We start from the raw sequence: 11863 nt of genomic DNA on the forward strand, positions 1-11863 counted from the left end.
CATTGCAGGTGGATTGTTTACTGTCTGAGCCAGCAGGGAAGCCCTAACTCCTAAGCATTTTATTTTTGGAGGTATGATTTTAGTATTTTTTTTTACATTCCCTTTTCAAAATTATCAGATATTGGGTTATGTGGATACTAGACCCTCCAGGTGCATTTTTTGAGTTTATAACTAACTGGGAAAGTGTTCCATTTTGGGCAGCCTCATCAACTAACCACCTTGTCTTTTCAAATGATTTTAAGAATTCTCACCTAATTTTGAAGACCTTCTTTTTCATTCAGTTAGTTCAGTATCATGAGCTAAGTGCCGTAACTTAGACGGATGTGTGATGAGCTCTTCTCTTTGTGCTCAAACTCTGGAGGTAGGAAGGCTTGCGTGTATAATCGGGCCCCACTGCACGGCCTTAGCGGCACCATAGGTTTTTCGTCGCTCCGGGCAGCCCGTACCTGCCCTCAGACTGGAGACAGCGGCCCACAGCATGGACGGCTCCCCCGCTAAGCAAGTTCAGCACGGCCAGCAGTGCGTGGCCCTGACCGTCAGTTCTCCAAGATTTGATTAGTCAGCATGGAAAAAGACAGTCAGTTGAGGGTAAATACAGACACCAGGCTGTCCTGTGGATTCGGGGACTGGGCATCCAGTGGGGACCCTCTGCATGGAGGAGTGAGGAGGGAGAACACACGAGCAAGCAGAAAGCCAGCAGAGAAGACGGTGGAGCAGGTGTGCAGAGAGGACGGCGAGGTGCTGAGAGGGGGGAAGCAGAGGAGGATTCTGTGTGTGTGTGTCTGTGTGCGCATGTGTGTGCAAGAGAGATTTTTGAGACCAACCTGCCTGTCTCTCATACCAAAGGCTCCCTTCCGTCCCAGACTTCTAGCTCCCAGCCCTGTCTTCATGAGGTCTAACCAGGAGGCGCCCTGCCCACACGTAAGGAGGGAGCCCCAGCTAATCTGGCCGACCTGCCGTTGGGGGAGGTGGCCGTCCAGGCTCCGTGGAGCTGCCCAAGGTCAGCAGCTGTGTTATTGCAAAGGCGTAGACTGGGTTTTATCAGCACCAGGATGCGCATCACACTGACAAGAGCTCTTTGTGAGCACTGGGGGTGCCCCCAGGGCCCCAGGTCATTCCCTCACCGCCCAAGCTGTGGAATGGCTTAGCGAACAGTCCAGAGTGCAATTAAAAAAAAAAAATGAAGGAGAGGAGAAAGAAGAGAGAAAAAGACAGAGGAGGGAACAAAAAGAAAGGAGGAAAGGACAAAGAGAGAGAAAGGAGGAAGGTAGGCAGGCAAGCAAGAAGGATGGACACCGTCTCGGCTTCTGACCTGACGGGGCCCCTTGCCTCTTGATGGAGCCTCTGTTGCTGTCTTCCTGGTCCTGTGTCTCCGTATTCACTTGCATTTTTTTCAGAAGGAGACCAAACAGGTGATGAGTGCAGGGCACATGATTTTCCCCTAAAGAGAGGGAGGCATCAGGCTGAGAAAAGGGAGCAGATCTCAAGGGGATCTTGTCTCGAGACCACAAACCTGGGGAAGACAGCTCATTTGGGTCTCGGTGATTTCCTTAGGTTTATACAGTGCTTTTGAAAAGAGCAAGGGGCTCTGGGGATGAGCTCAAACATGGCAGCCTTCAGCTTCCCGAGGAGGAGACGTTGAGGTGGAAAAGGAACAGAAGGGATTCTCCAAGTCAGTGACCGCAGACTCAGCCCTTGAGATCAAAGTCAGAGAAGAGATTGAGAGAAATTCTTGCCAGCGTGCTTGAGAGTCCCTCTGAGCTGTTGCCAAGCTATGGTTTTCCCACCCGCTCGCATCTGGTAGAGGCAGCGAGACCTGGATGAAGTGTGGGGATCGTAGAGTCCCCGCTAAAGCCAGGTCCCTCCGCTGAGCAGCAGCAGGCCCTTGGGCAAGTTCTTTCAGCCCTTAGGACCTCAGTTTTCCCTTCTGTAAGATGTAAGCCCTACGATCTACCCCTTCGAGCATTGACATGAAGCCCCAACAAAAAGGCGAAGAGGAAGTGTCCCGAAGGGCTTGACACATCGCCCTGCCCGTGTTAGCTTTCAGGAGACCTTACCTTTAATCACCACCTCTGTCTTCACGGCCATCATCCCCCGCTTTGGGCTCTTGTCCCCACGGGGCCCCAGAGTCTTGAAATCATCTCAGTTAAGTCTCGTTTATTCTTGCGATACCTGCCACAAAATAATCCCCAGTACATATTCGTTACTGGATGCAAGGGGAAAAATGAAAATCAGTGACTGGGAAAGCACACCTTCGTGTATCTCCTTCCACTGCCTGTGTTCCAGGGGTTTCCTTTCATTCATTCATTCATTTATTCATTGAGAAAACCTCTGTGCCTACAATGTGCTCATTTGTGAAGAGACAATGAAAGAAGGGTCGTCCTGTCCTTGAGGTGTCTACCATTCTTTCAGGAAGCATGCTGGGGCTGTCCGGACCGTGAACTCAAGGACGTCAGTTTTCTTCTTGTCTTTGTGTCCCTTTTCTGCACAGCCAGCTCCTGTGTCTTCCTGGACAGTGTCCTGTGCAGTGACAGTCACCAACCACAGCTGTGCAAGGCACTTCCCTTTTGGGAGATTCTCCTGCCTTTTCACCTCCTGGCCTGTTCCTGCTCTCCCCGTTCCTCCCTTTCTCTGCACAAAGACCTCAGCGAGTCTCCAGGAACCGAGTGGAGAGTCATCGCCAGCCCTGGCCGACTGTCAGAGGTGGTCAGCTGTTTACATGTCCACTTCTTTGCTTTGGCCACCGTATGCCTTCCTGGGTCTTGGTAGTCACAATATCCAAATACCGCGTCAGCTCCTTAACCGTTGCGCCTGTACGTCAACGTCTCATGGACCTTTGACCAAAGAAAGACTTTCCTTTCTCTGGGAAGGCAAGGCTCTTAAATGAAAGCCTGTGGAAGTCCAGCCAAAAACAGGGTGCTGGAGGAAGGACACACCCACTTAGCTGACCTGATCAGACAGCTCAGCCCTAGTGACCCCTGGAACAAAGGAGATCAGAAGTAGAGTCCTTCCCCTGCAGTTTCATCTCTGGTTCCTAGACCCCAAACCCCACGCTATAAAGCTGCTGCTGGCCATGCTGTTCACTCACCTGGAAGATGATAATCTCAGAAGCACAGAGGCCAACACACGTGGATACTTGTATGAGCATGTGTGTTGAACACTTGTATGAAGCGCAGGAGGGTGGCTAAAACCAACAGGGTGCTGATGAGCCCATTTTGCATCAGATGTACCTTTGTGTTGAGTGGTTCTCTGTGTCTGCATAGTTTGTTATCTTTCCACCAGAGTGAAAGATTTTATTAATGTCAGCTCCCCACCCTTCCCTTTATTCCATCCTAATGACTGTTATCAAAGTTTGCCCACGGCAGCCTCAGGCCCAACCAACAAGGTTACACAGAACCTAAAAATCAGCTGGAAGGTGGAAAGATGAAGCGGGCTTGCAGGGGGCAGGGGTGGGGGGCCCTTGGCCACAGGGAAGTGTCCTCTGAACACTCCTTGACGGATAAAAATAGCTCTAGGAGTCACTGAATGCTAAGTCGGCTTTCTCCCCAAACCTTGTAAGCAAGCAATCAGGATTTAACGAGCCACAAATTTCCAATTTTTTAGTTTGTGGGGGGAAAAAAAAGTCCATCTATTTTTTTTAACCACAGAGACTCATCTTTAAAAAAAAAAAAAATTATTCAATGACTTCCTCCCTCTCTTTCCGATGAGGAAAACTGGACTATTTATGCTGCATTTTCAGCTTTTTTTATATATAATTTTTCATATAAATGCACATTTTCCCCTTCTTTCGGGGCGGAAATTTAACTTTTGTGGCAATGCGATGTGTGTTTAAATTACCAATTTCATAGGCAATATGTCTGATAATTGCAGAGAGATACTGAGTTAACTTGTAGCAATGAGTTTACGTGACAAAGGGAAAAATCAGTTTGTTTGCGGTAAGCAGAGAGGATAAGGCACCGAAAACTTTACTATTTGGGGGTTGGGGAGGCGCTATGGTGGGGGGGCGTGAGGAGGGAAGGCTGGGGAAGGGAGGCCCTGAAATTGCTTTTTATAATTAAAAAGGGAATCTCGGATGTTTTATATCTTGCATATTTACAATAAAACCTTTAAGTGCTTGTCAAGAGGGTAATGTGTCATTAACGGGGGACTCTGCCTCGCCTCTCCTCTCGGACATGACAGCTAGGCAGGATGAGAGAAGAGTAATTATAGTTCAGCAGGGCTGCCAGGTGTGATAAATGACTAATCAGCGCGCGGGAGCCGCTGTCCTCAAAGGAGGACTATTACAGTGTTATCAGCTGCAGGCCCGGGTGTATGGGGCCCCGAACAGGGGTGGGGACAGGACCTTGCGCGGTGCAAGCGGCTTGGCACGCCGCTCGCAGGCCCCGTGGCTGTCTCTCCGTTTTGTCACCCGCGTCTTTGTGTGGCTGCCACCGGGGGGGGATGGGAACACACAGGGGCTCCAGCAACCTGCCCGGCGCTAATATTTCTATAACCCGCCCGCCGGCTCCGTGGCCACCTCCAGGCCCGGGGGGGTGCCTTTGGCAGGAGGGCGGTTCGGATGGCATCAGACGCCGCAAGAAGCCAGTTTTCCCGGATGGAAGCAGCCGGCATCTCCTTCTCCTGCTCAGGTCCCGTGACCAGGGGTGGATGCTGTGCGTATTGCCTTTGGCCGCTTCCGCTTGTGGGAACAATGCCGAGTGGTTCCCTGGCAGGCTGACCGCGGAGTCCTGTCCCAGAGAGGGACACTGGATCCTGGTCCTTACTCGTTCTCTGACTCTGCTGAGGGGACCGAGCCCCCGTGAACCTGATTCGGTTACTTCTCAGGATCGGGACCGTTCCCTCTCCATGTGTGATAGACCATTGGAGGGAAATTCATCAGAACCCCTTTCGGACAAACTGCGCAACGCTGATGCTTTCCTTATTAGCCCTCTTGTTGGTTTTTTTTTTTTTTTTCCTCCCGGCACACCAAAGGATGGCCTCCGGGGAGCAAGACCATTTAAAACATCATTGTAAAAAAATGTACATGGGGAAAGAGGCATCTGAGTACAGGGAGGTACTTGATGTGAAAAAGGACATAATGTGCTTTTTTTAAAAAAAGAAAAAGAAAAAATAGAGATAGGACGACACTTTTGATACAAAGGTTATTTTTATAATACTTGCATTTTATCAGTTGACGTGTTTTCACAGGGAGCCCTGACTGAAGTCACAAAAATTACGACTCGGGCACCCGAGCTCCTTATCTGACAAATGCAGTGGGAACGGGCTTGTTCTTATCAAGAGATCAGATTTCAGAAACGAACACGAGGACCGCGGCGTCGGCTCTGCGCACAGATAACCTTGCAGGCACAAACTCCCAAACCAGAATAAAAGAACCGTCTGTGAAATAATGGGCCCGGAAACACGGCCTCGTCACACTGTAATAGACAGTGGTGGGGGGTGGGAGGAGGTGGAATCAAAAGGGGGGAAAAAACTCATTTCATCTCAGTTAATGGCAGGGAAACGAAGGCAGAGGAGGACTTGCTCTGTAGCGGAGCTGGTGTGACAAAGCCCGGGGTTTCGCCGTGTCATGCACCATTTGCCGATGCACCAGGGCCCTTTTCAGGAGCGCAGGAGCCATTATTATAATGTGAAAAAGGTAGAAAGAAATACTCCTTCTGGACACTGGAAGGGCAAATAAGGTGCAAGCCGATTTTTCTTTCTTTCTCTTTTTCTCTTAGTGTCTCTCCTTTTCCTTTAAGAACAGACAAGGTTCAAGTCCCCCACCCCACCCCGTGGAAAGGGCGCCAAAGAGCTCACTCTGCCCTTAGATAAACAGCTTGTCTTGGCCCCCCGAACAGCACCTTTTGTGACTTAGCTGGCTGGAAAGGAGCACAAGTATGTCCTGATCGCAGCATCTCTCTGCTCACTTTATTTCGGACTAAGAGAAAGCCCATTCCCAGCCCTGGCTCCGAGTTCTTCTGAAGAAAGAGGGACAGAGGTATCTGGGAGCACATGGCCAGCCTCAGCTCTGCCTGACTTCCTCTCTGTAACCCACCCTGCAGAAGGGTGCTTACCAGAGCACAGAATGAGAAGATGAAAAGAAAGGCTTCCTTTACTTTACATATTTATTTTTTACTTTTTGTGGTCTTCAGCTGTAATGGAGAATAACTCCTGAACGCTGCTGGGTGGCCATCCAAGCTCTTTGTAAAATTACAGAACCCAAGTTAGGACTTAGAGGCTGATTAAAATGAGTTTCCGCCCCCTCTCCCCACCCCCCCGCAACTGAGACATAAATATGGTTGCTGCTGTCCTAAAGAAAAAAAAGAATAGAAAATGATAAAGTTCCAACCTGGCTTGTTCCTGTGTGGTTTATGGGGGCAGCAAGATTGCATACAGAGCCAGCATTTGCTTCCCAGGACTGCTAAAGTGTGAAGAACAGCACTGACATCCTGGTCTTCAATAAATCACTATAAAAATGTTTATGAACCCTGCAATTTACTGTCTTTTAAATGCAAATTGAAAGGGGCACCATTGCAAGTGTAAAGGAGATCCGAGGTGGCCTGCAGGAATTATAAGATGTTGCAGTGGGTTTGGAGGATTGTGTGATCTTAAACGGGACCATTTCCGAATGATTTTGCATTTATACCTCTCTGACAGTCGGGTTAATTTATTAACGAGCTTGCTGTGGATTTGCAGGGAGGATGGAGGCTGGCTCCCTTAAACAGGGACTTTGAACAAATGACATTTTTCATTTTACCGAATGAAGAGGGAACTGGTGATGCAAAACCAGATCCCAAAAGTTGTTTGGACAAAGTAAGATGAGAACATGGCCCTTTTGGGGGAAATCCCCTCCTGCTTAGCTTGTTTTTGTCTTTTGTTTTTAAGAAAACTCTCATCTTCCTTAAGTAAAATCTCCATTTGAAAATGTTGAAAACTTGTGGTTACAGGAGGGAAACTTGAAAAGGGTGGGCTTGAGCCATCCTGTGGTGATATGATAGACCCATTTATAGCCAAGGGCTCCCTTGAAGGCAGAGCTCACTTTATGGTTTGGGTACCACATGGATGGTTTTTCTGCCTTCTTACTTAGCAAGTGCCAGGCAGAAAAATGAAGCAGAAAGACTGTGACAGAGCTCTAGTCCAGGCTGGCCTCTTCTGAGTCCCGTTACTTGTTCCTGATTTTTGGTTACATTTGACCCCTGGCTTCCCCGCCTGTAAAACTGTTTGCTGAGTCTGCAAGGAGCTGATGCATACGTCGAGTCCTTAGCAGGAGACCGGAGGATCCCACGGGTCAGGATCCGTAATTATCAGCTCCATTTTCCCTTTTCGCTGCTCCCCACACCTGCCTGTCCTCCCTAATGAACTTGGGAGAAGAAGAGAGGATTCAGAGACTGTGGTCCGTTTACATCACTGTATGGATGAGAATTAAGCTTGCATTGATGCAGGGAGACGCTAGTGTGTATCACACACTGCTCCCCGCCCCCCGCCCCCGCCATGTGAATCAGGCCAGCAGGGACAGGTACAGTGAAAGGAAAAAAACAGCCCATGGAAAGAGGTGCTCTGCAGTTCTGCCCACAGTCCCCTTCCCGTTGCCCACCCGCCTCGTGTGGAAAAGCATCCAAAGTAGGCCGTGTTTATAGAGCCACTGCTTTGCAGAACACTCCCCCGGTTTGCAGCATACTCCACAGAGCCCCGTTCTCACTCGCTGCTCCTGCAAAAAAAAAAAAAAAGCATTTTGCTTGTTTTCAAACACCAGCCTCTCATGCGGGTGGGGGGGCCGGGCGTGGACCTGTTCTTGGCAGCCCCGGCTCCAGCGTGCGTCCCTGGCAGGGCCTGCCTGCCGACAGCGCGGCCGTGGAGCGGGCTGTCGGATCCGCAGTCATTACGCCATCTGCTTCTCCCATCTTCTGCTCTTCAGCACAGGCATATGTTCGCGGGGTTTGTGTGCATGTGTGTATGTGTCGAGCAGGGCGCTTTCTTCTGGGGGAGAAGGAGGGGGTCGCCCATCCCTGCCTGCCTTCCCAGAGACCCCCAACCCGAACTGAAATGAAATTTTAAATGATTGCAAAGTGAGTGCTCTTAGCAGGACATTTTCTTGGGGGGGGAGGGGGGCGGTTATCATCTCCTGAAAATCATCCCAGTATCCCAGTATCAGTTTGGGAGAAAATGTAGGTTTTGTGTCTACAGATAATGTATGAGGTGTGCGACTAACTTTTGTTTCCTTTCTGATCTTGATCACCTTTAACAGAATTTAAAAAAGAAATCGGTTCACTATTATCTCTGAATATCATATGGGCCCACCTCCCCATTCTAGATTTTTGTTTCGTTTTTAGACTTTCACAGTCCTCCGTTCTTTCTTGATTTCAGCTCAAGAGTAGTGTGGTGCCTGTACAATGGGCTCGTGCTACTGATCACACACTCAGCCTAAGGGATGGTGGATTTGCACCAGATTTATGTCTTTCCACGCCCCCCTCCCATCCCTCTTAGACCCTTTTCTATCTGTTATTCCCCTCGAAGGAAACACTCAGTCTGGTTTGTGGGAAGATAGCAATCGTAAGGTCAACCGGGCACGGGGTAGAAACCGGAATAGATTTTCTATGCAGATTTCATGCTGCCTTCCTGAAAAGTTCTGAATATTTTGCAGCCTAATGTTTAAGAGCGTCCAAAATTCTTTAGGAAAAATTGGCACGATGCAAGTCAAACGGGGACATTTTCCTCTTGCGCTCGTGTCCCTCGATGTGTGGACACGCACGTCCGCTCTCCCTTCTCATTCCAAGTGCTGGCAACCTTCTGCCTTGAAGTCTGAGCTTCTTTTGTGAAGGGTCCGTGGATGTTCTGTCCGTAGGTCCAAAGCAGAGTCCCCTGCCTGCACGGAAGGTGTTGCCTATGTGTTTGTGGAGTTGGACAACTCTGTGACACTGAAGACTTCTGGTGGAGGGCTGAGACAAATATATAGAAATAGAGGTGGTTAAGCATGGTGGTTAATCCCTGGAGTCATTTTGAGTTCAAATCTTGGCTCTCCTACAAAGATCTAGGTGCTGTTAAGAGTTAATTTAGTTAAGCCTCAGTTTCTCAGTATGTACAATGGGTATATTAATAATACCTCCTCCCTGCAGAATCTGTGATAAGATTTAGATAACCTGATGGGACAGGAAAGTGCCGAGAGCAGTGTTTGGCATCAGTGAAGGGCTCTTTGTTATCCATAAAGCTTGTCAACCTCTACCTTGAAATGTAGGGACAAGTCTTTCATTGAAAGCCCACTTGAAGGCACGAATCTGACCATTGACCTTAGGGTGTCTCTCTGAAGACATCCATGAAGTCTGTGCACATCTCAAGGACCCCCCTGAGGCAAGAAGCAGTGATGCTTTGTCATTGCCTCTGCATAAAGAAACATCCGAAGTGCCAGTGAACAAAATCTATGGGGGTAGGTATCAACAGCGTGAAAGGAAATCCCAGAGATCTGATGCCAGCAACTTCTAGAAACCAAGTGGTTGCTGGGTGGAGGGCCAAGCGGGTATAGCGACATTGCAGAAGTGGGAAGCAAAAGTAGGTTTGCTCAGCACAGTTGTAGCGCCAGCTCGATAGCCCAGCACCGGTGGGCTTTGTTTTTATAATGGATTCTCCTAAGAAAGCCTGCATCACCCTTGCTTTCAATGGCACAGATGACAGTGTATGGAGAAACGTGGGCGTCAGTAATTAAGACTTAAGATGTTATTCAGGGGAGAGAGATTCTTATTACTGTGAAGAAGTTTGAGTAATACCCAATGTTTTCCTCACTTTTATTTTTTACTGTATGCAGAAGGGTTATCTATGACAAAATATCTAATTAAACCTCAAGTGAAGTGAAGTGAAGTCGCTCAGTCATGTCCAACTCTTTGCGACCCCATGGACTGTCACCTGCCAGGCTCCTCTGTCCATGGGATTTTCCAGGCAACAGGACTGGAGTGGATTGCCATTTCCTTCTCCAGGGGATCTTCCCGACCCAGGGCTCGAACCCGGGTCTCCCGCATTGTAGACAGATGCTTTACCATCTGAGCCACCAGGGAAGTCCAGTTAAACCTCAAAGAGTTCTTTAAAAATAAAATAAGTATAAAATAAGGGAGTCTAAGCAATAGGAAAGTACTGTCCCATATCTTAACTGACATTCTTATTTTTATTAGTGCAAAATATTCTTAGATTCAGTACAAAACAGTTTCTTATCCCCTGATAGAGATATATCAAGGAATGCTTCGTACTTTGGGGCTGAAGACCAGAATCCTTCAGGTGGATCCCCACCACACCCCCGGAGTTTGACCCTGCTCACCCCTCCAGCTCCATCCCAGTTCCCTGCACCCCCCACTTCCTCGGTTTCTCGGCTGCCTCCACGCCGGCACACCGCCAACACCTGCCTCACAAGATCCCGCCGCTGCCAAATATTCTTCCTCCTTGCCGCTCCTTAGACCCCATCGAACAGTGGCTCCAAAGACGTCCACCTCCAAATCGCTACGCCTGGGGATGTGTCAGGTCACAGAGCAGATGGAGCATTACGGTCGCAGAGGGAATCCAAACTGCTGCTCAGCGCACTGTAAAATTGAGAGAATGTCCCGCATGATCCGGGGCCTGCTGTCATCACAGGTTTCCTTAACGGGGGGAAAGGGAGGCCGAGAGTCATGACCAGAGAGACAGCAGAGGGAGAAGGCTCGGCTGGCATCTTTGAAGATGGAGGAGGGGCCCATGCGCTGAGGGATGCGGTGGCCTCTGGAAACAGAAGGAGACAAGGAGAGAAATCCTCCCCCGGGGCTTCCAGAAAGGAGCGCAGTCCTGCTGACACCTCGACTGTAGCCCAGCGAGACCCACTTTAGACCCCTGGACTCCAGAAGTACAACAAAGTAAATCTGTGTGGTTTTAAGCCGTTCAGTTTGGATTAATTTGTTACAGCAGCTGTCAGGAACTCATACGCCTTCTACAGACCTTTCTTGGAGATTCTTCTCCAGCCCCACCAAGGGCTCTCAGAGCGCCCAGCATCACTCCTCCATTGCGCTGCCACCTTTCGTCATTGTGCATTCTGTGGGTGATTACTTCCTTGATGCCCGCCTCCCCACCCGCCTGTCACCCCAGGAAGGGCGGGCGTTGTTTGTATGTCACTGTTGTTGCCACGACAGCTCAGGACCCCCCACTGCCCTGGGAGGAACTCAGCGTCTGAGGAATGAATGAGTGAAGAAGTCAGTGACTCCATGAACGCGGTGATTAATTCACCCACAGGAGAAAGAAGGACTAGCCTCCATCAGCTTTAATTAAACTTATATCCCCCATCCGGTGCCAGCCAGGGAACAGCAATTTCATTTGGGTGACGGACATCTGAACAAGGAGCGAAGGTGAGGTCCCCAACCCAGTCTGGTTAGACACAGGCGGCAGCGCGGCCTCCTCTCCCAGGACTAAGGCCTTCCCCATCACACACAAATCCAGCGCCCCCCTCCCCCACCACCCCCCATCTCAGCAGGGGGAACTAGGCTGAATATTTCTTTAAGGCATGCTGTTGAGTTTCTTCTGGTGGAGTGAAGTATTTGTAGCAAAACCCAGCATGTAACTTGAGTGTTCTGTGGAGCCAGATACCGGTGCCAAGCTAAATTTGTGTGTGCAGCTTCTGTTTAAGGCAATTATATAGTGTGTAATACCCAGTAGAGAAATTAAGTCCAAGTACATTTTGCCCATAGAGATTATCCTCTCAGTTGGATTTATTTTAAACAAGTTTTGCTCCTTATACATTAAGGTGCATGCAATAAATCACTTATGTAATAAACTGCACTGTATTACGTGGGGGGAAAAAGAGAGCCAAGGGCTGGGTGGGGGGAGGCTTCAGAGGGAGGCAGACCTCAGGCCCACGGAGGGAGGGGAGAGGGGAGGCAGT

At 49.4% G+C, this 11863-nt stretch overlaps 1 protein-coding gene across 2 annotated transcripts in view; it reads left to right on the forward strand.

The window, feature by feature from the left end:
* Positions 1-11863, forward strand: part of WWOX (WW domain containing oxidoreductase) — a 914788-nt gene that overhangs the window by 721283 nt on the left and 181642 nt on the right. The window lies entirely within an intron of this gene.

The sequence above is a fragment of the Ovis canadensis genome, chromosome 14 (assembly GCF_042477335.2).
Source record: "Ovis canadensis isolate MfBH-ARS-UI-01 breed Bighorn chromosome 14, ARS-UI_OviCan_v2, whole genome shotgun sequence".
Taxonomy (NCBI): Eukaryota; Metazoa; Chordata; class Mammalia; order Artiodactyla; family Bovidae; genus Ovis; species Ovis canadensis.